This window comes from Cryptotermes secundus, unplaced genomic scaffold (assembly GCF_002891405.2).
Source record: "Cryptotermes secundus unplaced genomic scaffold, Csec_1.0 scaffold968, whole genome shotgun sequence".
Classification (NCBI taxonomy): Eukaryota; Metazoa; Arthropoda; class Insecta; order Blattodea; family Kalotermitidae; genus Cryptotermes; species Cryptotermes secundus.
Window position 1 is genome coordinate 1,360,404 of NW_019719376.1, and position 25,972 is coordinate 1,386,375.

General features: G+C 43.5%; 1 protein-coding gene across 2 annotated transcripts in view; it reads left to right on the top strand.

The window, feature by feature from the left end:
- LOC111865867 (neutral ceramidase) overlaps positions 1 to 25,972 on the top strand; it is a gene marked incomplete at its 3' end in the record, with an annotated part of 104,999 nt that overhangs the window by 10,107 nt on the left and 68,920 nt on the right. The window contains 1 exon segment of one of the 2 annotated variants that reach the window (XM_033752016.1): positions 9,335 to 9,620. 2 annotated transcript variants of the gene reach the window in all.

Sequence of the window (25,972 nt, forward strand, 5' to 3'; positions counted from 1 at the left end):
CCTTTTCTATATGTAAACCACAAAATGTACTTATTATCCATGCATAATGGATAGATTGTATAATTATTGGAGTTAAATAAAAAAAAAAGTGGGGCTACGACGTGTCTACACACACTAATACTCGTACAAAACAGCTGTGGGCCTGTAGCAGAATTCCTAAAATCCATGCAAAGAACACAGAAGGTCAACAACTATAGGTTTCATTAAAGATGGGTTACATGAATATGGATAGCTCACTTCTGTTTACATTCGTCACGCCACGCCTCGCCACGTGCTCTGTAGGTAAAGTACGTGTCGTGTGCTATAAAACGGGCACACAGTAAGAATACGTGCAAAGCCAAGCCGCTGGCTCTCCAAGCAACAGATGCGGTCGCTCAGTAGCCGCCTCCTGAAGAGCATGAGGGGACCGCAGCACCCATATGGACAGCTTCACAATTCGCAACTTGCCAGTCTATGTCTGCGTCCCTTCGTCATGCTCCGACGATATCGATGTACGAAGGAGAGAGGCATCAACACCACTACGCAATACAAGGTATGGAGCGCAGTTCTCGAGCGGAGTGCCTTCTTTAGCGGCTGCGTCCTGGTGGACGGACGTGTGTCACTGGTGCGAAGGCGAAAGGCATCAACATCACTACGCAAGGCAAGGTATGGAGCGAAGTTCTCGTTCGGAGTGGCTTCTTTAGCGGCGGGCTCGCGCCTGGTGGATGGACGTGTGTGACTGGTGCGAAGGAGAGAGGCATGAACACCACTACGCAAGACAAGGTATGGAGCGCAGTTCTCGAGCGGAGTGCCTTCTTTAGGGGCTGCGTCCTGGTGGACGGACGTGTGTCACTGGTGCGAAGGCGAAAGGCATCAACATCACTACGCAAGGCAAGGTATGGAGCGAAGTTCTCGTTCGGAGTGGCTTCTTTAGCGGCTGCGCCCTGGTGGACGGACGTGTGTGACTGGTGCGAAGTACTGGGGTGTCTGTATACTGGAGGTAACGTCGTTGTCGTTGCTGCCGAATAAGAACAAAGAGCTCGACAGATGGCATCAGTGTCGGCCGTGTATGCGCTGTTGAAACTGCGGAGGCGGCATGACAAAATGTGGCCTTCACAAATGAATGCACATCCAGTTGATCCTCTAACAAAAGACTGGGCAGTAAGCGCCTTTGTGTCCCTCCAAATATACGCTCGTAAGAAGTCCAGTGAAGTACAGGGCACATGGCACAGCTGATGTGGCGCCGTGTGCATACTGGACGAGCCGGAAGTCACAGTTCAAACGTGCTGACAGACCAAGGCGGAAGTCTACTGGAAATATTTCTTAAAGACATTAAAAATAGTCGTGAACTTTGAGATCCACAGGTAGAGGGACCTGCTTTCGGAGATGCCTGTATTCAACGCACTGAAACGACGTCACACTTCGCTTTTCTGGTTCTATAGACGGAGGCATCCGCGTTAGCGTAGTTGGTTGAGGCACTATGCTACAAGCCCGAATGTCGCGGGTTCGATTCCTGATGAGGCCACTGGATTTTTCAATTGACCTAATACTTTCAGCCTCACTACGGCCCTGGGGTCGACTTAGCTTCTAACAGAAAAGAGCACCAGGAATCTTCCTGGGGGTAAAGGGCGGCTGGCGCGTAAGGCTGACCTCACTCCGCCATCTGTGAGCCGATTATCTAGAAAATGTGGTGGCCTCGACGTCTCACAAACGTATGGGCATCCATAGCCTGTTATAGGCACAGCTTTAGAACTGGAGGCATTTTCTTGATCCTGGGAATAACCGCCAACTATTCAAGCGATGCCATACAGACTGGGGTGAGTTATTATTGAAATATTTATAAAGTACAACATTTCACGCAATAATTTTACACTTCTATACTTCTCGGGCGGACTACAGGCTATTTTTTATTGCTATTGGGGTGAGACTAAGTCCCTTGCACTGCGGCCACTTCTGGCCTATTGTACCAACCCCAGATAATAGGTGAGGGTGATTGTGGAGCAATTTGTGGAATGAAGATTGGCAGGGGAAATCGAAGTACTCGGAGAAAACCTGCCCCAGCACCACTTTGTCCACCACAAATCCCATTTGACCAGACCCGGGATGGAACCCGGGCCGCCGCGGTGGGAAGCCAGCGACTAACCGCTTGAGGAATGGCGCGGCCCTTAGGACTACAGGCTACACTGGTTGAAATACTGAGTGGTCTTATGCAATTCTTCCAGGCGGATGAAACTCTCAGAACTGTCTCATTACAGAACCTTTATCTATCCACTTCATGATCATATTTTGTATTCATTCGACACTATAATAACTTCTGTGCTTGAAATAGCTCCGTCTTATAATCTAAGAACCAACGAATACTAACTTAGCAGCGTATTCATATGCTTATGAATAGTCTTTTCGAAAACAACTGAAATATAATGTGGAGTAGTACTGGCATCTGGCTGAGCCAGTTTTGTTATACAGCAATTACTTCATCACTGTGTTGGCACTGCGAACATGTCTTATTTTAGTCATGAAATTATGTTTTGAGAAAAGCGCAAAAAATTATCGTGGGATATAAATTGTTATTTATTATATTGGAAACGGTTTCGAAACCACTGGTTCAAAATAAATGTAACTTGTTAAAACCGCGACCATTATTGTCACGATAAAAACGAAGTGATCACAATTCTTGCTACTGTCGACTGAATGGGCGGAATTGTTTTTTGCCATAGGCTGCACAATTTATGTTTCCGTTGGAAGCAAATTCAGCAACAAATGGGTGAGCCGAATTGAACGCTCACATCGACGTGAAGCATAACGTAAAAGAATACGCTCATAATTCGGTGATTTAATTCCCAGGACCCCCCGTGATTTTCCTGTTTCCCCCCATTCCCGGGCAAATTCAAGGATTATATCCGGGAAGAGAACATGGCAAATTCCCTGCGGTACCCATGCTGTATCCATGGTCATTCTGAATATTCCACGTCTGCGTAATTTCTTGATTATAGTGAGCGTTAGGACTCTTTACCAAGTTCATATCACAAGCCCAACAGTCACGAAAGTCTCTATCATGGAAGGCGATGATTCGTTACAGTGGTCCCTATTCCAAGCCAAATGAATCCAGTCCCTTGCATCCCTGGGAGTTTAAGTAAAAATAAGTAAAAGTATCCCTGTAACAGGCCGTGGAGGCCCATAGGGTTGTGGGATGTTGAGGTTCCAACATTTTCTAGAGAATCGGCTCATATAGATGGCGACAACGTTTTCAGCCCTACGCGCCGGCTGCCCTTTACCTCCAAGAACATTCCCAGAATATTCCTGGTACTCATTTATGTTAAGAGGCTGAGTCGACCCCAGGGCCATGGTGCGGCCGGAAGGATTAGGTCGATTGATAAAAAAAATCCATCTCATCTGGATTCGATCCCGCGACCTTCCGGCTTGTAGCATAGTGCCTCAAGGAACTACGCTACCGCGTGCCTCATGGAATTTAAGTTTCATTATAATATTATTCTCCTATCTAAGTCCGGTTTTCGCCAATGGTATCTTTCCATCTCTCTCAAGAGTGCTACATGCTTCTCCAATCTAACCCTTCTTAATTTGAATACCGTAATACGTGTACCTAGTAGTATAAATTGCGTGAGTCATAATTATTTTCTACAGTTTTATCTTAATTATCTTGTCAGAGATCCAGGGATTCCCCCCTTAAACACTCTGAGTGAGTTCTTTCCTCATGAGGACATTTCGAACTTCACAACAATGCAATGGAAGAAGCGATGTTAGAGCTGTGCTTACTGGGGACAGAGAAGCAAAACAAAATATAGAAACATAATCATATTCGGCTTACAGTATGACGATTTTATGTTCGCATGTGGTGAATGTGGAGGGAAAGAAGGGCCATTTGTAAATATTGCTGCCAGGTTGTTGGGTCTGAGGCTCTCGCAGCCGTGACTGTGAAGAGTTCTGTCTCCAGGGACATAAAGCCGTGTAGTCGGATGGAAGTCAACCGACCTTTCGGCGGAATATATCGTCTCCATCTTCAATATCGAATAGTAAACCAAACAAGAAACCAGCATGAAGTAAGCATTTTATTTTCTGCAATGAACAATATCAGCATCTGAAGCGTGCCTAGCAGAAGGCCATTTTGTACCTGAAAAGCTCATGCTGAACATAGAAAAGTGTATGATACACCAAGTAAGCTCTCGAGGACCGACAGTTATCAAAAGAAAAGGGCAGAATTTAGAGCGAGGGTAAACCTGAATAAGGAATAGTGNCTCGAGGACCGACAGTTATCAAAAGAAAAGGGCAAATTTAGAGCGAAGGTAAACCTGAATAAGGAATAGTGCCCTAGAGAACAATTATAATCGACGTGGGGGAAAGAAAAGAGGCTGCAAATTAGTGTTGGATGCGTTCCAGCTTGTTGACACCAATACACGCAATGGAATATCAAACATCAGGGAAGCATTCAAACTTAGATCTAACTAGAATAAAATATAATGTAATATATAGAGACTTTGGGGGGATGAGAAGTGGATAGTTACATTCCGAAATAGAACCAATAACTAAATACACCCAGAAAATATATACTCGTNCCCATTTGACCAGACCCGAGATCGAATCCGGGCCGCCGTGGTGGGAAGCCAGCTAATAACCGCTTGAGTCAGCATGAGTCACAGAGGGTTATGGCGCTAATGATGATAATTGTCCAGTTCCTAAATTCTTTACTATGCATGTGCTGAGCCAACAACTACAAGGTCAACTGCAGAAACAGTACGGTGTAGATAATATTAATTATATTACAAACAAAAGCATAAAAGCAACAGCCACAAAGACAGCTGAGGAAATGTAACAGTGGAAAACTACTATTTTTACCTTACACAGCAAAGAAAAGTGTAAGGACAATAACAAACATCAAGAGAGTACTGAAGAAACAAGTCACATTGATTAATAATAATATCAATTCAATAAATTATGTATTTCCTTTTACATGCGAAAGACAAAACACATATACACAAGTACATTGAGATAATTCCATTTTTACCATATCATAGAAAGCATAAAGACATACTAAGAATAAGAATGTACGACCATATCAATAAAGAGTAAGGCACTTCGAGAAAACGAGAAAGATTTTTTCATTTATTTAATTAATAGCATATTTACAATCTACTCTCGACAATATGGAGTAATAAGTAAATTTGTTCTAAGTAGGTGTCTTGAGTAGAGAAGACATCCACTGATGATACGCTGACAGGCCCTGTAGAGGAATTGTGATGGTTTTAATCTTCGTCATCTGCGGGTTGGGGTAGGTCAGACAGCCACTGTCTCCTCAATGTTCTTCTTACATTTGGTGCGTTGCTAATTTCCACAGTTAGTCTTTTGTGTCGGTGTATGTTCTGATGGTAGAGTGTTGACATTTGTGTATTTCTTCTATGACAAATGGGATTTGCAGATCATTGTGGACAGTAAAGTTGGAGACATACGAAGGTGTTTAGTTACTGAGCGCAAGAATTTGCATTGAAGTCTTTGAATTATTTTCATGCTTGATGGTTTTCTACAGCCCCATAGCTGGATACCCTATGTCCATATGGCTTTTATTATGCACTTGAATAATATGTTTATTTTCTATGGATAGCTTGGATTTACGGCCCAAAAGCCAGGACATTTCTTGTAGTTTTACATTTAAGTTCTGACACTTCGTTTTGACGTGTTTCTGCCGTGTCAGTTCTTGGTCCAGGTATAATCCCAAGTATTTTACTTCGGTTTGGACTGGTATTTGCATATTATTGATGATAACCCGCGGGCACGTTGTGCGTTTCGTGGTGAGTGTAACTTGCACTGATTTTGTCTGGTTTATTTTGATTTTCCATTTGCTGTACCATTGCTCGAGGAGGTGTAAGTGATGCTACTACTGGATCATTATTTGCTGATAGCAGGGCTGTGTCATCCGGGAAGGTTGCGATTGTAGTGTTTGTTGTGGGCAAGTCTGCAGTAAAGATTAAGTATAGTAGAGGCCCTATCACCTGGTATCTTTGCGGTACAATATGACTGAGAGAAACAGCTTAGATGTCAGAGATATGAAGGCCCTTTGCAACGACGATAGTATCATACGTGTACTGAGCAGAAGGGGAATGTTCAGTTGTGAAAGAAACACCGGAAGTTGAAAAGTCTCTAACACAGCACGTAAGAACACGAAGACGAACGCTTTCAACACATAGTTTACTTACTTACTCATGGAGCTGAGCCCCTGGAGGAGCTGCCAATTCTGCAGCTACTCAAGAATTTCCCAGCATTTGATGGAACCCGAAGGTTCATTACCGTGTTCACAAGAACCCTCCACTGATCCCTGTCCTGAGCCAGATCTATCCAATTCATACCATCTCATTCTCTCTCTCTGAGATCCATTCTAATATTGTTCACCCACTTACGCCTTGGTCTTCCCTTGGTCTTTACGCAGTTTTCGCATTTTCCCTAGAAGCATTATTTTCAGCCCTTGGCATCTTAGAGACCCCGACTGGGATCTCTCCCTTCTTGGGCGTGGTCTGGTGCCCCGGTTCTTCCTTGGTCTCCTCCAGCTTTGTTTTTTTCGCTTTCGTTTAGCACGATCTGAAAACTGGTCTTTGCTGGACGAAGCCTGCTTACTCCTGAGGCCATTTGCCTTAGGCGTTTTCCTTCTGCAGGTGTCTTAGAACAGCTTCCTGCAGTGATGTTTCCGAGGGAAACTACCTCACAACCGGTTCATCGCTTATCTTGGCTGAAGCCTAAACAGCTGATTCGTTGGTGTGTCAGAGCTCCTAGCTCCTGTTGAGGTGTTTCGACCTTTTAAGTTTCTTATGTTAGGAGCCTCCCCACAACGGAGTCCATACGCTGTTTGAATCTTTGCTTCCTAACTCTGGGCCTTCTGTTTCCATTAAAGGTTCCAAGAGGAAGGGGGACTTAAGACCCACAGCGCCCCATACTAGGGTGAAAGGCATAGGTACAAAACGGTGCTTTCTGGTACCTAGAGGGGATCGTTCACGACACTGCCCTATTTCCACCCCAGTGCCACGCAGTCTGTGGTAGGATGCCTCATATCTTGGCTCAGGTGGACCATTGCCCTGTTCGCCACCTTTTCGCACATTACGCCCTCAGAGACAGGGACGCCAGGGCTGGCGGGCTATGCATCATTTTAAGGGTATGTCCCAGAAACTGCAACTAGGGACTGAGAAAGCCAGTCTTTGGACCGATAATCAAGCCTGGGACCTCTTGAAAGCAGTAGTAGTAATCAGTCATTGTCGGCGATTTTTTTGTGTCGTCTTATGTTCTCCGGTATAGGACTGTCCTTGTAACGGACGGATAACTTGTCCAATCCAAAGAATCTTGACGTATATCCACAAGATCAGTACGTCAGTTTCCAAACTACTTGTGAATTAGAACATTCTAGACAGAATAATATATGCAAGCTGTAGTAACACTATTTTCATTAAATAAAGTCTTAAATAATGGATAATGGAGTGACCGATAGCTAATCTCTTGGGAAAGTGAAAAAGAACAATGCTACATTTGAAGGGAACTCTCAGTTATAATCTGGACCGCCATGTTTTCCAAAACTCAAGCTTGTTTTGCCAGCTTGCGTAACCCGTACTTATCTCTGTGCTCACATAACGTACCCTGTGTCAGTCGGGCTGCAGTACCGTGTGATGCAAAGTTGGTTACATCGCCACAGCGAACACTTAATGCGTACATCCTGTGTTGGAACTGTGGTTGTGTATTGAAGCGTAAATCAATACTTCCGAGACGCTACAATCGTCTTTCATTTACATCTCGTGTGTCTGTTTCCATTACAGTCATAATACTACGAATACAAACACTTCGCATAGTGCTCAGCGAGCACGAGTATGCCTATATGTAATTAAAGCGTGGTATTTAAAGAAATTGTTTATTCAGTCATATTCCTTTAGCTTCCTCTAGAGCAGGCATGTCCAACGCGTCGATCGCGGGACGATTTTTGGTCGATCTCATAAGTCTACAAGGAAATTATACGTGAAAAGCATGTAAATTCACTTGTAATACAATATGATTATATTCAGATTTTGAAGGGAAAGCACGTATTAAAGTAGTCTGTACTTCCAATGTATGTTGCTTTTACTACAAACATCATGTGTCGTGTTATTTTTACCAATATTTTTGCTTAAAGCGAGGTACGGCGATAGGAGGGGGTGGTAGATCACTGGCAGTTTTGACACTAAAAAGTCGATCACAATCTGTTTGAAGTTGGACATGCCTGATCTAGAGCATAGGGCATCCGTGAAACGTTTCGTTTCACTTCAGTTTCTTAATCTAAAGACACTCGGCAGTGCTCCTTGGCCGGGGAATCAGCCCGTCGCAGGGCCGATGCGTACACAGGATAACACAAACACAGAGTAAACGTAGGCAAACTATCCATGCTTCGAGTGGGATTCGAACTCACGACCACAGTGTTCGAGCGGGCGAAGACAGTTGATGCCCTAGACCCGGCCACTGTGATCAGCAGAAGGAATCATACTATGAACAGAAAATGATAAATATTCAAGCCGACTGTTTTCCAAGGTGTCACATTCCACGAAATACAGTATTTTTCATGTGGTATGCAAAAGACAAAAAGCACATCTGTAAAATATTTTTCACTATGTAGTGTACTGCTAACAGATCACAGTGGCCGCGCGGTCTTAGGGCCGCCGCACATCAACTGCGTCAAGACAAGCATCAAGACATGAGACAAAAGACGCAGTCTTGTTTCATTCGTGATTCGTCAGCATCATGACTCAGACCGGTGTGCGGCGGTTTTCATAATCTCATTAGTTTCAACTGTGCTCCTTTCTTTGCGTCATATCGCAGACATCGTGTCTTGACTGTTACATGTCTTGACGCATACCGGTGCGCTGCCTACCTATTATTTTTATTGCTAGTGGGGTGGGACTAAGTCCCTTGTACTGCGGCCACTTCTGGCCTATTGTACCAACCCCAGATGGTAGGTGAGTGTGGAGCAATTGGTGGAATGAAGATTGGCAGAGGAAACCGAAGTACTCGGAGAAAATTATGGAAGAAGTCTGTGTTGAACGGTAGGAGAAAGGAAGAGTACGAGATGGAAGAGGGGTAGATGAGATGGAATGGAAGAATAACAGGAATTCGAGTAAGAATGCGGGGAGGTGGCCACGGTGGAGGATAGATAACACTGACGGTGAATTCTGGCATTGAAATGGTATTCTGCAGTATTACAAGTCGTGTTAAGGCATGCGACAGCTCTCTCTTGGCAAACAAATGTTTGTGTTATCTGCTGCGTGGTTTCAATGCTACTAAGCAAGGACTTATCTGTTACGTCAGGCAGGCTCGAAACGGGTTACAGCTTGGAGGAGGTGTGGTAGCCAGTCAACTTGTAAATTTTCTCCGAAACGCCACGAGGCTAAGACAGGTCGAGTTTTTTAAGTTGTTCCACCTTTGTGCTAGACGCTCTCCGGAATACAGTTCGTTTAGAAATTCTTCACTTACATATTTATTTATTGTTTTTCTTTGCTTTCAAATAAGAAATGTGTGATTTGTTCTATTGTCTGATCTGTAAAGCCACCATGTAATGATGATCAAGTGACAACGGTGAAGAATTATCAGCAATAATCTGCAGATCATCGGGGAGGAAAAATAAGAAGGTATGAAACTAGGAACAGCCACAGTCAGTCAGATTGTATACCATGCTGATTGTGTAAGCATTTTGACTGATCTCTTACTAAGCATGACGCTTGCGCAGTTACGCCGTTGACTGTATGGAGATGAGTTCAAACATTCAGTAGCCAATCACACAAGTTCAGTCATAGGCCTCGCCATAGCTCAAGAGGTTAGTCGCTGGCTTCCCGCCGCGGCGGCCCGGGTTCGAGCCAGGGTCTTGTCATTCATTCATTCATTCATCCATCTGTAATCTGTCAAGATGACAGGTCCACAGTCTCTTCCAAAACAGTTCCTCCACTTGATGCGATCTAGAGCTTTCTCCTTCAAATGAAAATATCCTCTTCTGTCCCCAAGGTCATCCAGCATCTTCTTACGTCTTCTTCGTCTTCTGGTCACTTCTATCCGCCCCTCTATCTTTCCTTCAATAACTTCTTATAGAAGGCAGTTACTGCGTAAGATATGACCAATCCAATTAGCCTTCCGTTTTCTTATTTCGTGTAGGATATTCCTCTGCTCACTGACTCTAATTAACACTTCTTCATTTCTCACATAATCGGTCCAACTGATCTTCTCCATCCTTCTCCAACACCACATTTCGAAACTTTCCAGACGTTTCTGATCTACTGCCCTAAGTGTCCAAGTTTCAGCTCCATACAAAGCGATGCTCCAAACGTAGCATGTCGTGTCATGTGGGATTTGTGGTGGACAAAGTGGCGCTGGGGCTGGTTTTCTCCTAGTACTTCGATTTTCCTTGCCAACCTTCATTCCACCTATTACTCCACAATCATCATCTATCAACTGGGGCTGGTACAGTAGAGCAGTACCAGGTGGACCCAACGTCTCCACTAAGAATAATAATAAAAATAAACTTAATTCATTAACACATCTCACTGAAGGAAGGTGTGAAGTCTGTCTGTAGGTGTGCGGAAACTACAGAGACTGCAGTGATGCCGTGCTAGCAAAATCTTGATTGACGGAGACAGTTCAGCTAATGGTGTCAGACTGATCCGTTAATACGTACAGTGACGAGGCTTGGAAGGGAATGTGTGTCCATTATAAATTACAGTAAGGGGAGGAAACTTCATGATAGATTCTTAGAGTATTTTAAGACGCTGTTTCAACTGCAGAGGTTATACATTGACGATTGACATGGCAAATTTGTAGTTATTTTAACCATGAAAGGAAGGAATCGTTGCTTGTTTGAAAGTACTGTCCACATAAAGCACTGGAAACTCTAAAGGCCCGTCCACATTACTCGTGCTCGTGCGTCAGAAGCTCACTGCTGCCGGAAAATCAGGATCTGGAGCTGACGATGTGGACGGCCAAACTGGTTTGCATACAAAGCCTTCGCATTTCTTCACAACAGATATCAGCTGCAGATCCTGATTTTCCAGCAGCTGTAAGCTTCTGACACACGAGCACGAGTAATGTGGATGCGCCTTAATACAAGCACAGGACACCGGAATCAGTGTTATAGGAAACCCTGCGTCGATTGAAAACCTCGAATAAATGAGATGACTACCAATTTGCTGCATTTGAAAAGGAGGCTACAGGCTACATCGTCTCTCGGGGTTAGAATGCACAGGCATCGAGCAGTCATGGTGAATAAATTGGTACATCCGCGTCTGTAACATGCCACTTTTGTAAGCAGAATTGTAACAAGAAGGGCACCAAAACGTCGTTACAATGTAACAGCATCGGAATAGCGAGACGACGGGAATGTTCCCAGTGTAAGTGAAGTGAAAATGTCTTGAGATATGGCAGGACGCGCATGAGAAGAGAGTGACAGGTATGATGAGGATTTCATTTACGATCTATTATCGACGCTGCTGGCACCTCATGCTGTATAGGACGATAGTGAAATTGAATGGGTCAGACGCGGCAGGAAGCGGCTGTGGTATAATTTGAGGCATTATTCTGGCACGTGCTTTGAAGGACTGAATAAAACCACGAACGTTCTCAGAATAGTCTGTAATCTGGCCGGGCTCATGCTCAGTACAAGTAACAAGTATAACTGCTTGACGCAGTTTTCTGCTACTACTGCTGCTGACGACGATGATGATGCTAGCATGATTGATTGATCAGTAACTGTCAGATGACAGGTCCACAGTCTCTTCCAAAACAGTTCCTCCACTTAATGTGATCTTCTGTTTTTGGAAAGAGACTATCCAGGAAAAGTGATAATGTGGTAGTTTTTCCATTTGCTTTCCACATCGCAGTACAACAGCCGTTCAAANGCTGCTGCTGACGACGATGATGATGATGATGATGCTAGCATATATAAATGTAATAAGGTGTAATAATAATAATAATAATAATAGACAACAGTGAGGTAAAGCTGTCCCTGTGTTTCATTAATTATTCATTATGCCATGGAGGCATATGGTGGAGTGGAGTTATAGCTCCACCACTCTTGACCTTGGCATTAGATGGAGGTGAATGAACAGCTTCACGCCCAGCGGCTTCACCTCAGGGGAAAGANATATGCTAGCATATATAAATGTAATAAGGTGTAATAATAATAATAATAATAGACAACGGTGAGGTAAAGTTGTCCCTGTGTTTAATTAATTATTCATTATGCCATGGAGGCATATGGTGGAGTGGAGTTATAGCTCCACCACTCTTGACCTTGGCATTAGATGGAGGTGAATGAACAGCTTCACGCCCAGCGGCTTCACCTCAGGGGAAAGAGCTCCAGGTACCCACTGGGTTGGAAGCTGGTTGGTCCCAGGGCCGGTCTGAACGCTGTGGGGTGGAGAAAAATCTTGCCCTGCCGGGAATGGAAACCCCGACAGTCCATTCTGTAGCCCGTCAAAGTACGGACTGATCTATCCCGCCTCATGTAATGGTAATATTACTAATAATTTTGAAAGCTGTAAAAAGGCCTCTGGAAGAATTTAGATCTCATACCTGGGCAGCACTGTATAAAGATGGCGGAACTCGAGGGTGACTTCGTCTCCATCTCGTGTCGAGGTCTGAAATACGTGCAATGTAACTTAACACCTCGGTGTGCCGCTGCCTCAAAGGAATAACTTCGTATGTCACTTTTATAGATCACAACTTGACGTAAAGGCGAAGTTTGGCACCGTCATGTGTTTGCAATTGACAACACGCAAATAACATTTCACACATAATTCGTAGAATAACCTAACCGCTAAAACTTAAAGTTCTGTTGACGTGACATGATCAATATGAAATGTAAAGCTGTGGGAAGCACAGGGCGTTGCCGCTTAGTGATTATCACTCCACCTCCATGTTGGGGAGATCCGCGACTCGAAAACCTGACGCGAAAGGTAAGTTACCCAAACTGAAGTTACTTGCCGTTTTGCTCCTCCCATTCCGACAAGTCCTGGAACGTAACTTGAAGAAGGAAACACCCATATTCTTGGCAAATCACTATTTACTTTCAGATAAACTCTTCTAAGCTGAAGTGCATGTATCCACTGTTGTTTTCATATGATAATGAGTTATTATTATTATTGTATTATTGCTAGTGGGGTGGGAGTAAGTCCCTTGTACTGCGACCACTTCTGGCCTATTGTACCAGCCCCAGATGATAGGTGAGGGTGATTGTGGAGCAATTGGTGGAATGAAGATTGGCAGGGGAAACCGAAGTACTCGGAGAAAACCTGCCCCAGCGCCACTTTGTCCACCACAAATCGAACCCGGGCCGACGCGGTTGGAAGCCAGCGACTAACCGCTTGAGCTATGGCGCGGTCATGATAATGAGTTAATGTGATATGTATTTCATTGTTTATACTGAGAGACCTGCTATATGCAGTGCGATCAGTTTAGAACTTGCCGCAAATCACTGAGTTGCTAAGGCGGGAAAGTCGGGCTCTCCTTTCGTTCCAGTTGCCGCGAAGATTCGGATCGCCATCCTAATCGATAAACCTCGCATACAGATGCAACTTATCGAGATCACAACATATGTTACGGGTATGTTGGCGTTACCAGGAGAGTTCGTCCTCACTGAAGAGGCATCAGACGAAATCAGTGCAGGGTTTGAACATTCTTCTCGAAAATCTCTTAAAAGAGTCCTTGAGGAGGTCGTAGTTTCGTGTTTCATTTTTCACATTTACTCTGTTTCCGAAATAAACGTGCAATGTTATGGAGGCGCTAGGAACGCTTGCGTAACAACAGGGAGCATTTCCAGCGCCTGCTAAGATCTCGCTGAGCTTTGGTATGTGTTTTGCTAGAGAATTGGTTTGTCGAGTATGCCAACAGTTCAGATCTCTGGTGCAGGAGCCTTCCACATTTCTGCTATCTATCTATCTATCTATCTATCTATCTATCAATCAATCAATCAATCACAGAACAACACAAACAGAATAAACGCACACTGACATCCATGCCTCCCGTAGGATTTGAACCCACGATCCCAGTGCTCGAAAGGACAAAGACGGTCCATGCCTTAGACCGCGCGGCCAGTGTTATCCGCTGCAGGAGGCTCTTAGATGGTCGAAATGTAGACATACTCGTATACCGTACATGTATATATTGTGTAGAGTATTTCTGGTACTCTGTAATTCATAAAATATTAACAGGAATTCATCGCCAGCGTGTTTCTGTTTACGGCGAAGATGTTATGAACAGGCAAAACGTGGCAAAATGGTGTCGTGAATTTGAAGCGGGAAGGCTATCCGTTTTCACTGATGAAATCATCCAAAAACTTGATGAAAACATTCGTTCTGACAGACGTTTAACCATCGATGAACTGCATCAGCAATGTCCAGAAGTGTCAAGAACTGTTCTCCATGGCTAAGAGAGGAGGCGGGAGATTTCTACGACGCTGGGGATAAAAAAATAACAAAACTCGTTCCCAGGCTCACTAAGTGCATTGCGATCCATGGTCACTATGTTGAAAAGTAAATAATGTTGTGTTGTAAAAGTGATACAAGTGAATAAAAAAATGTTTTACAAATATTTTCTGAGCTTTGTTATCTTTAGTTTCTCGATATACTTCGTATATAAAACATCAGTGGGGAGCTTCATAACTTATATTCCTCGCCAAGTATAATTAGAATGATCAAGTCAAGGAGGACGAGAATTGCAGGGCATGTAGCATGAATGGGGAGGAGTGCATATAAGATTCTGGTAAGAAAGTCAGACGTAAAGAGACCACTAGGAAGAAAATAACGTAGGTGGGCGGATAATATTAAAATTGATCTTAGAGGGACAGGATTGGGTAGTATGGACTGGACTGATCTGGCTCAGGATAGGGACCAGTGGTAGGATCTTGCGAATATGGTAATGAACGTTATGTTTCCATAAAATGTTGGGAAACTCTTGAGTAGCTGCACAACTGGCGACTTCTCAAGAAAAGCTTAGCTCCATGAAGTTAGTTATATGTACGTACAGCACACCTGAACAGGACAGCTCAGTACGTTATTTGAACCCGTCCCTGAACAAAATACACTTCAGTACTTCACCAGTGCCATGTGTCTGGATGCAACACACTTCAGTAGACCGACTATGTTAGCCTAGGAGTGTCGCAGCCTCTCAGATTACACGTACATGCTGCCGAGTCGTAGTGTTCGAGCGATGTCACATTACACACGTCGCACATACTAAAACCTACACCCCCCGAAAAGTTACCAAATTTTAACGAACTATGAATGACCCTCAAAACATGTTAAGAGCATATGAAACAGATACAGACATGGACGAAAGAGCACGGATTATGGCGGCAGACAGATGAACGCATTCGATGTATTTTCCATTGAAATTTCGCTCTTCTGCTTGCTGGAGAGGACTTGCAGTGCAGAGTAATATGATAATTGAAGTGCTGGATATTTTGAGCTTAATAAGGGCCACTAAAATTTGTAAACTGAATTAATTGAACTGATGCTGATTTATGGTTCGCTTGCGGACTAAAACGACGGAGTTTGTTTGTTGCTGATTTGTACTGATGTCAAACGTGGCCTCTCACCCCAAGGATAAGATGTAAATTGAAGGACAAGAGAGTGCTGAGGAGAGTATCGGGACCTAAGAGAGAGAGAGAGAGAGATTAACGGGAGGTTAGGAAAAACTGCACGATGAAGAGTTTCGTAATTTATGCTTTTACCCATTATTATAAGGGCGATCAGTGCAAAGAGGAAGAGATGTATGGGACATGCAGCATGGGATAAATGAGACATCCATACAGAATTTTAGTCCGAAAACCAGAAGAGAAAATATCACTTAGGAGTCCTAAGAGAAGATGGAAGTGTAATACTAAAGTCAACCTTAAACAAGAAATTCTGAGAAAAACTAATCGCCTACTTTCATTTGACATGGACCGCACAGAAAACTACGCCTCCAAGAATTCCTCGTGGCCGCAGGAACGTGTTTACATAGCCGTTGCCTAGCAATGATAGAGGGATACACAGACATACCCTCAGACTCTTCTTTGATACAACACGGGCCGCACAGAAACCGAACAGTTCTACTGTTGCTTGTGAGGCCACGCCATAGCTCAAGCGGTTAGTCGCTGGTTTCCCACTGCTGCGGCTCGGGTTCGATCCCGGGTCTGGTCAAGTGGGATTTATGGTGGACAAAGTGGCTCTGGGGCGGGTTATCTCGGAGTACTTCGGTTTCCCCTGCCAATCTTCATTCCACCTAATTCTCCATCATCATAATCACCCGGGGCAGGTACAATAGGCCAATCAGTGGCCGTCGTGCCGAGTGGACCCATTTGGACTCCACCCTCCACTAAGCGAAAAAGAAAATTTTGCTTGTGTATTCATTGCCGCGGCAACTTTTTACCTAGTCGTTGCCTAGCAACATACGCAGACACAAAGACTGATGGGAGGCATTATTGAAGCATGCCGTTGAGATGGGCTCAGGTGCCATGATATACATACCAAGTTTCATATGGGGCATTCGAAAGTTGATGAGGAAGGGGATTCACAGACACAGAGAACATGGTAATTTCATAATTTGTTCAAAACACGAGAAGTATGCAAAAAATGGATTAAGGCGTGGACTGGGTTTCCCTTGCTCCGAATCCGGTCCAACGATGGGCTCTTGTGATCAAGGTACTGAACCTTCGGCTTCTTACAGCTTTGCGTGGCTAGCTGAGCTAGCTGAGTTAACTTTCCATGAAGTATCATGCACCATGGAGGTAGTTATGAATTGAATGAGTATAGCTGGAACACAGCCATTTCATTACAAATTAATGAGTAAATAAGAATTTATTTTATAAACAGTGATGCTTGTAAATTTCCTTTCCCTATCTTGTCACAAAATGGATCTTAGAGAGAGAGAGAGAGAGGATGGGATGCTATGGATTGGATTGTTCTGGACCAGTGGAGGGCTCTTGTGAACACGATAATGAACCTTCGGGTTCCATAAAATGCTGGGAAATTCTTGAGTAGTTGAAGAATTGGCAGCTCATCCACAAGGGCTCAGCTCCATGAGTAAGTATCTTGTCACCAAATTTCGCGATTCTCCGTAGTCGACAAGCAGACACATAAACTACACTGTAAACTCTTGTCGTAACTTGTTTCCCTTTACAATTTTCATTCAGGTACGGACTGTGTTGCATTTTATGTTAATTACATTTCTCTCAGAAGACGGAGTTGTCCCATATAAACACAGACTTTTTGAGTTCCCTATTTTTGTATGTTTAATCTCTGTACATGTATGAAGTGCGGAAATATGATCGCTTCGAAACGTGTCGAATTTAATACGTCTTATAAACATGTGAATCACATATTTACGAAATGTTTCATTCTGTTCTGAAAATATTATACAAAATGCAAACTCGCCTAGAAGATCTGATTTACTCTGTACACCTCGTTACTGTTTCCAGGGGTCTATTCCCTCTTGCCAACATTGTAGTTACTTCAGCCTCTTGTACTTTGAAGATTTATTATAATAGTATCACTGTTTCATAGCAGAATGAAGAAAAATTCGTCATTCTTAGCTGTCATGTGTCGATTATTTTGACTAGCGCACTGCCGTGGGCCCTGACAGTAGCTCTAGCACAAGCGTCACCACCCAATAGGATGTACCATCCGGGCTGATGTAGGCTTTCAAATGTAAGAGATTCCTTGCTATATTTGAAAAAAAAAAGGGCTTCAGCACAATCACAGAATCGTATTTTGAGCCGTATGAAGATCTCACAACCGAATTCCTCAAGATCTGTTGCAATGCTGTTCTTGTACTTGATATACGCATGTCTCTATATCTTGATTCAACCCCGGACTTCAAAGTTTACCAAGTTTTGTGCAAAACAGCATGAAAACAACGCCACTGATAACTTCCCAAACTTAGCAGGAAGTATTTACTTCCCTGTAGTATCCAATACCAATATGGCAGCCGTGCGAACATGAATGGCAACAACAGTAGCGATATTTAGTACGGATCTAGGGTCTTGAAATCTGCATACAGAGCTTTTAAAGGAACGCGTATGCAAGAAAAAGTGGAATATTATATGAAAATGGAAACTAACCGTATAGAACGAACTACGTAAGATATTTTGGTGTGATTACGATAGCCTAACGATTTACTATAATATTACTTGTTCGATTTGTATTGTGACACATAAACACAACATGTTCTAACACACGCGACGGTAGCAGTAAATTCTCATCTTTAGCAGCTCTGAAACGCATCAACATTCTCATACTTTTAAGGTACATTTATTTTAAGCGTTAGATATCGCATTCACACGTGATAGGTGTTGAAGTTGCACATACTACTCAGTGAAATAATTTTAGCCAAGAGACACCTGATGATGGCCGTATACGGCCGAAACAAGTAGCGAGAGGCGAGAGGAGAGGGAGATAATAAACGAGGTGCATTGTGGGAGGAAGTATAGTGTATGAGCGCAGATTAAAATACTTGTTCTTATCCAATTTACGTCTTGTTCTGTGCATATTTCTTGTTGATTTTTATTTCCTTGACACTACAGCCCCAGTGGGCCTAGGCCTACCTCCATGAACTTCTCCATTCACTTCGGTTTTTCTAGATCTTACACATTCGGTAGGACCCTTGGGCGGGTGATCAGCTCGTCGCAAGACATCTACCTGTACACAAACACAGAAAAACGCACACACACAAACTAAACATCCATGCCCAGAGTGGGATTCGAACCCACGATCCCGGTTTCCAAGCGAGCGAAGACAGTACATGCCTTAGACCGCTCGGCTACCGTGCCCGGCTTTCTTGTTGATTACACAATGTAATTTGAATTGATAAGATGAACATGGACGAACAGTCCTTTAGAGTTATTGATTTTGTCGTCCGGAATGTACTCTTTAGAGGTCGAGAAATCATTAACTCAACCTGAAAACAAAAGCTTTTTCAGAATAACGTAACTCCGTGGATCCACCCCTAACCGTTTTTTTTGCACAGAACATAATTACCGACTCTGTATTTAATAGGATCGTACATCATAGCAGAGTAATGTCTGTATTTCACTGTCAGTGCTAATTGCTGTGTGGATCGTCTGGATGTGGGTGTCAAAGTGCCCATTGTGCTTATGTTCGTGTCTCTGAAAGCGTTTTATTGCTGCTCCCAGAAAGACTATTGCGAAGAACGTACAAGCAGTTTGTCAAGTTCATAGCGCCTTATATTCACGCTGAGTAATTTTACAAGAAGGGGCAAATGACATTTCTTTACGCAGTCTGAAATATAAAATCTTAGTGGATTTATAAAATATACCAATATTAAAATGGGGGACCCGCAGTAGCATAGTTGGTTGAGGCCCTACGCTATAAGCCGGAAGGTCGCGGGTTTAAGTCCCGATGAGGTCATTGAATTTTTTTTTTCAATTGACCTAATCCTTCCAGCCGCACTATGGCCCTGGGGTCGACTCAGCCTCTAACACAAATGAGTACCAGGAATTAATTAAATAATTTTCCTGGGGAGTAAAGCCCGGCCGGCGCGTAAGGCTGACAACCTTACCGCCATCTTTGAGCTGATTGTCTAGAAAATGTGGGACCCTGAACGTCTCACAAACCTATGGGCCTTCACGGCCTGGTACAGGGATAGCTTTACTTTTACTTACCAAAATTACAATAAAAATAGGGAACTGAAAATATCAACAGGTATTTTTCACTATTAAACTGTTAATTGCCGGTCACGGTAGCCGAGCGGTCTAAGGCATGCACTGTCTTCGCTCGCTCGGAAACCGAGATCGTGGGTTCGAATCCCACTCAGGGCATGGATGTTTGTGTGCGTTTTTCTGTGTTTGTCTACAGGTAGAGGCCTTGCGANGAGCTGATTGTCTACATAATGTGGAACCTTCAACGTCTCACAACCCTATGGGCCTTCACGGCCTGTTACGGCGATAGCTTTACTTTTACTTACCAAAATTACAATAAAAATAGGGAACTAAAATATCAACAGGTATTTTTCACTATTAAACTGTTAATTAATTTTAGTCTGTACTTCACTTCTGGATATATGTCAGAATATGAAGTGCATAGTGCTTCATTAGACAATACAAGCTCCAGGAAAGAGAACAGAGAACTTGGTTTGCACAAAAAGTTATATATAGGTAACACTCGTTTAAGTTTAAATTAGCATTCTAACACAACAGGAGCTGGGGTAGCGTAGTCGGTGTAGCGACTGGCTACGGGCTGCCCGACCGAGAGGTCCGAGTTCGAGTTCCGGTAGGGTCAGGGATTTTCACTTCTCCATGTCGTCCAGACGGACTCTGGGGCCCACCGATCCTCCTATCAAATGGGTACCGGGGCCTCTTTCCCGGGGGTAAAGCGGCCGGGGCGCGAAGCTGATCACTCACCACCGACTAGTGCCGAGGTCAAGAAAATATGGATTNTTGTTACACAATGAACATGGACATTTTGCGATTCTGTGGGGATTTACTGGCGTGAAGTATCTGCGGTCCAGCTACGTACATACTTTCGTTGTGGTAGGGTAGGCATTGTTTCGCATAGTGGCGGGTGGAGTCCAGCTGGGTCCACTCGACACGTCGGCCACTGATTGGCTTATTGTACCTTCCCCTGGTGGGGGAGGAGATGATGGAGAATTTGGTAGAATGAAGATTGGCAGGGGAAACCGAAGTACTCGGAGAAAACCTGCCCCAGCGCCACTTTGTCCACCACAAATCCCACTTCACCAGACCCGGGATCGAACCCGGGCCTCCGTGGTGGGAAGCCAGCGACTAACCGCTTGAGCTATGGCGCGGCCCTGTGGGCATTTTTAGTATCCTTACATTTATTTGTGCAGAGAGTCTGGCCGCCCGCATGTTTAATTTCATAGAATAACGTATTGTTCAGATTCTGACAGAATTTTGTATCGGGAGACATACGCCAAAAGTTGTCTGGAGAATACAGTTCTGCCTGCTGCAGGTCCACATGAAGCTCCACCTATCGCCATGGAATATTCGGTGGAGGAAAATACATTAGAGCATAAATTTTGGTAATGATATTTGGTTTATTTATTACTTGGGGGATGGCAGATACTTGGGTTGACCCCGCTGTTAGCTTTATTCAAAAGTGCCAATTGTAAAAAAAAAAAAATGGCCCATAACAAAATACACATCTCTTTCATTTAAAACAATTACCGATGTAGGGAATATCTCACAGAACACTAAATGCTGACTTTGAATTCTGTGTCCCTCCACGTATCAGTGACATTAACTTAGTGACCAGGAAAACTTCTGAGGTGGGAGCGACATTAACGCCATGTAATGTTAATGTTGTGAAAGATCTTCTTGCATATGCAAGTTTCTTGTACGTTAATTTTTGTTACAGTTCAGGATAAGAACATACCTGTCATACGAAATTAATACGACGGTTTAATTTTCGGTTGGTAAGACACAGTCGGTGAACGACTTAAGACAAGAACCATTTGGTAAGGTTATAAATGTTACCTCAGCTACACATTATATATGGTAGCACTGGCTTCAGCCGGTCACAGTAGCCGAGCGGTTTAAGGCATGGACTGTCTTCTCTCGCTCGGACACCATCTGTGAAAAATGGTTACGGAGCTGAATAAGAGGCCTGGGCACTGCTGAATGGGCTGGAAGTGCCATTGAAAAAAATGCTAGTCTCTTTATGATACTGTAGTAACAACTAATGTTTCCAAATTCCCGGCAGATATTCATCTTTGGGATTCGGGAACGAAAAAGAGGAATTATCGAGAATTCGCGAAATCATAAGTTATTCGGTAAGTAAAAGTAAAGGTATTCCTGTAACGGGCCGTGGAGGCCCATAGGGTTGTGAGATGTTGAGGCTCCCACATTTTCTAGACATTCGGCTCATAGATCGCGGTAAGGTTGTCAGTCTTACGCGCCGGCCGCTTTTTACCCGCAAGAATATTCCTGGTACTCATTTCTGTTAGAGGCTGAGTCAACCCCAGGGCCATAATACGGCTGGAAGGATTAGGTAAATTGAAAAAAATCCACTGACTTCATCGGGATTCGATCCCGCGACCTTCCGGCCTGTAGCACAGTGCCTCAACCAACTACGGTACCGCATGCCCCACAAGTTACTTTTCATAAATTTTATTTATGTGTTTTTAAACAGTAATGGGTGACCATAATAGTACACAGTGAATCTTTTTTTTTTTTTATGATGATCCCGTTCACTGCAGTCATTTAAAATATATTTGACAACGAGCTGAGTGATTTCCTTCACCTTTCTTGAAACACTTCCAACATTCTTTATACTCTTTACTCATTGTTATGGACATCTAAAAATGTTTAATAAATAAAAAATATTAAGTTAATTAGTATTTGTAAGGTTCTGTAACCTGTAGCGAATATTCAAACACTGGAAAACGCAAGAATGACTCACCGCTAGCAGCAGACAGGGCCACCAGCAACAGTTACAAGCAAGCAAGACTGATACATCGTGACCGTTCCACTCCTACCTGCTCCTGCCCTGGTTCCCGGAAATATCGACCTTAACTTTCGACTCTGCGTGTCAGCATTTCCTGCCCTTGCTTTCGACTCTAATTCTCGTAGGAGGGTAATGTTTTCTCGGTTCGTTTTTCACGGGATTCAGTAAAAGTTACTAATTTCCCGAGAAATGCCATGAAGGGATTCCCGCATGGTAACAACATATGCTCCAATAGAAACATGTGTGACTTACTTCCTTTTTAATGTTACCTGTGCCTTCTGACGATGACCAACAAGGGCCGGAACATGTAAAGACAGAAGTAGTTACACTTGAAGGGTTCTATTACTTATTTATGACTTTGGATCAAATCTGCAACATTCATGAAGTGGAAATTTGTACTGAAGTAAATCAAGCTCTCCATGTCTCTCTGATTTGTATGATTGATTATTAATCTGAAATTTCTGTTGGTCTGTTTGTAGAACTGGAGACGTTTGAAGGAACGCATACGTCATAACTTCTCAAAAAATAATTATTATCCATCCGTACACGAGTACATTTCACGAGTATCGGTGACAAGACTTCACCCACGTCAAGATTGTGCAAAGGACCTAAAATTTAAATTCCATGGGCACACGTTCTCTTAAAATTTTACTGTTTTGTTTCTCTTTATAGGGACGTCATTTTACGCGCTCATCTAGATTGTCTTTGTTATAGTTTGGAGGTTATAAATGCAAACTTAGACCATATGCATTGATCTATAATATTACTGTCGCCGACCTCAGTGGCCTAGCGGTCTAAGGCCCCCCATACACACAATTTGGCCTTCCGATCGACCTTACAGGCAAAACTGACAGTTTACCCCCCTTCCCTTTCCTCCCCATACACGCGCAGATAAAGCGGCAGGCTTCACGCCACAATCACGGTCTTCCAGCCTATAACGTTGAGTCACACACGTCACGTGCTAAGGTCCTGCAGGCAGAACTGACGGGTTTCCCACAGGCCAACATTCCAAACGATTGGCCGGCCGGCCGCACCACACACGTCAGTTTTGCCTTTCAGTCTTCTACTGTGCAGGCCGAACTGGAGGCCAAACTGTGTATGTATGGGGGCCCTAAGACTTGAACTGTCTTCGCTTGCTCGAATGCTGGGATCGTGGGTTCGAATCCCACTCGAGGCATGGATGTCTGTATGTGTTTATTCTGTGTTTGTGTTGTTCTGGGTGTAGGTAGAGGCCTTGCGACGGGCAGATCACCTGTCCATGGAGTCCTGCTGACTGTGTATAGATTAAAAAATTGAAAAAGCGGCCAGGGTCCAAGAAAGTGCTGTAGAGCCACAGATAGAGATAATATTACTGCCATGACGTCAACATGTTACATTGATAAAACTTAAAGAACGTGAGAAAAACAAGAAACGATATTAAGAGTGGGTGATTTTATTTTACAAGACCTGGGATTGTTTTCATTAAGTAAAAATCACTAAGGCGTGAAAGTAACGGCTGATTTAAATCTGTGGCGAAGCTAGGAATATGTGGAGTTTTACATTTACGTTCCCACTAGGATTACGTGACTTTGTGAATAGTCGAAGGGATAAATTTACTTTTCATCCTATAACAATAGTCCTTTTCGTGAACGGAGGCGTGTGGGGGCTGCTTTCAAGATTTCATTTCCCGAACGGTGGTTTCTTTACAAACCCACCAAGAATACAGATTAACACAATGGATATGAACATTACGAAGTCTTCCTTTCACATGAATTATACAATAGATCCTTCATAATACATCAAACAGACATTTAAAATGGAGAGCTCTGGACTTGTTTGTAACTTTATTGTCCTAGCCATGTAACTAATACACCTTTAACATGAAACACAGAATTAATTTGAGTTTGGGAGGGGCGAAAACAAAGGCATGAAGCAGTTTATACGCCAACACAATTACTGACTTCTGGGAAGTATGAGATATGAGGTCTGCTCACAGTCAAAAGGACTTTAACGTAGACGTCTAGATCATGTATGTATTTTCGTGTTCCTCTGTTGTTATACTTCCTGGCAGAGTGACATTAACGGATGTGGAGGATACCATTAACTAAGCGGTCGCTGAAAATAACCTGTTGCATGTTTAGTGCCGCACAATATTAATAGCCAAACTCGAGAGAGATGGCACCTTCCATACAGTGGTTCAGTCGCTGTACGCAACTGAGGTAAAGTCCAAGTTTGTGTAATTACAAATTCAGCAGAAGATTCTCTTTTATAACATTAAAACTACATAAACACAGGCGAAGCGTGCTTCATTTCAGTACAGAATCTCTCAACTGTTGGTTACCTTTCCAGAATCCTAACTATTTATCATCATCATCATCATCATCATCATCATCAGTAATCTGTCAGACGACAGGTCCACAGTCTCTTCCAAAACAATTCCTCCACTTAATGCGATCTAGAGTTTTCTCCTTCAAATGACAGTATCCTCTTCTGTCCCCAAGGTCATCCAGCATCCTCTTACGTCTTCTTCCTCGTCTTCTTGTCACTTCTATCTGTCTATTCTATATCAAAGTATAATTCCACACACTGTCTTACATGTATGTAGACTGAGATTAGCTCTTTCTAAGGGGCCCAACTGAGTAGGTGTCGTCCGTTCTCACCTGAAGAGGGAAACAGACCCAGTTTCCCAAATGTGTCCTCTATTAACCAAAATTCCGGACGATGGAAAAAGTCCAAAACCCCAGTAATTCTGTCGTACATGGCTGAGAATTTGTCCTCCATTCCGAAGGAGGAACAGAGATTGTTGACGTTTGAAAACAAAGCGTTGGGAAGAGAGACATGAAACAGTTCCGTCCGTCTTTGTTTTGCAAGAGAATGTAGGCTACCAATATGTGTACCGGGGTGCTTGGGAACGATGTGCGGAAAACCGAGGAGGTGAAGGTAACATGAAACTGGGGAGTACTGCATAAAGGAGAGTTTTATAACTGATTTCTTTGGGTGATCAAATCAAGGAAGATGAGGTGGGAAGAACAAAAAACACCCATGTGGTAAATACGAAATGCATATAAAATTTTGGTCGGAAAGCTTTAAAGAAAGAGACCACTTTTGAGACCTAGGCGTAAATGGGAGGAAAAGGTTAAAATGGGTCTTACAGAAATACAGGGCGTTCAGTCAAGGAGGAAACTTCGCAACACCGCTGACCGGGCCAAATATTCCTCACAGACTGCTCCTGTAACTGTAACTGCGCGCGTTTATCAGCCCTAATGACTCATTCTGCTATCAGCAGTTACAGCAGCAATTTGTGAGGAATGTTGGGGCGGGTCAGCGGTGTTGCGAAGTTTCCTCCTTATCTGAACGCACTGTAGTATATAAGATGTAGAATGGATTAAACTGGCTGAGAATGAGGTTCAGGGACCGTATTTTGGGAACACGATACTGCGCATGTGAGTTTCTCGAGAAGGAGTCAATAAAGTCGGTCTCATCTGAAGAGTTGTGGCTCTGCACGGAACTTTGTAAGCTTTTGAAGTGTGCAGCACCGGGGAAGAGACATGTGACAC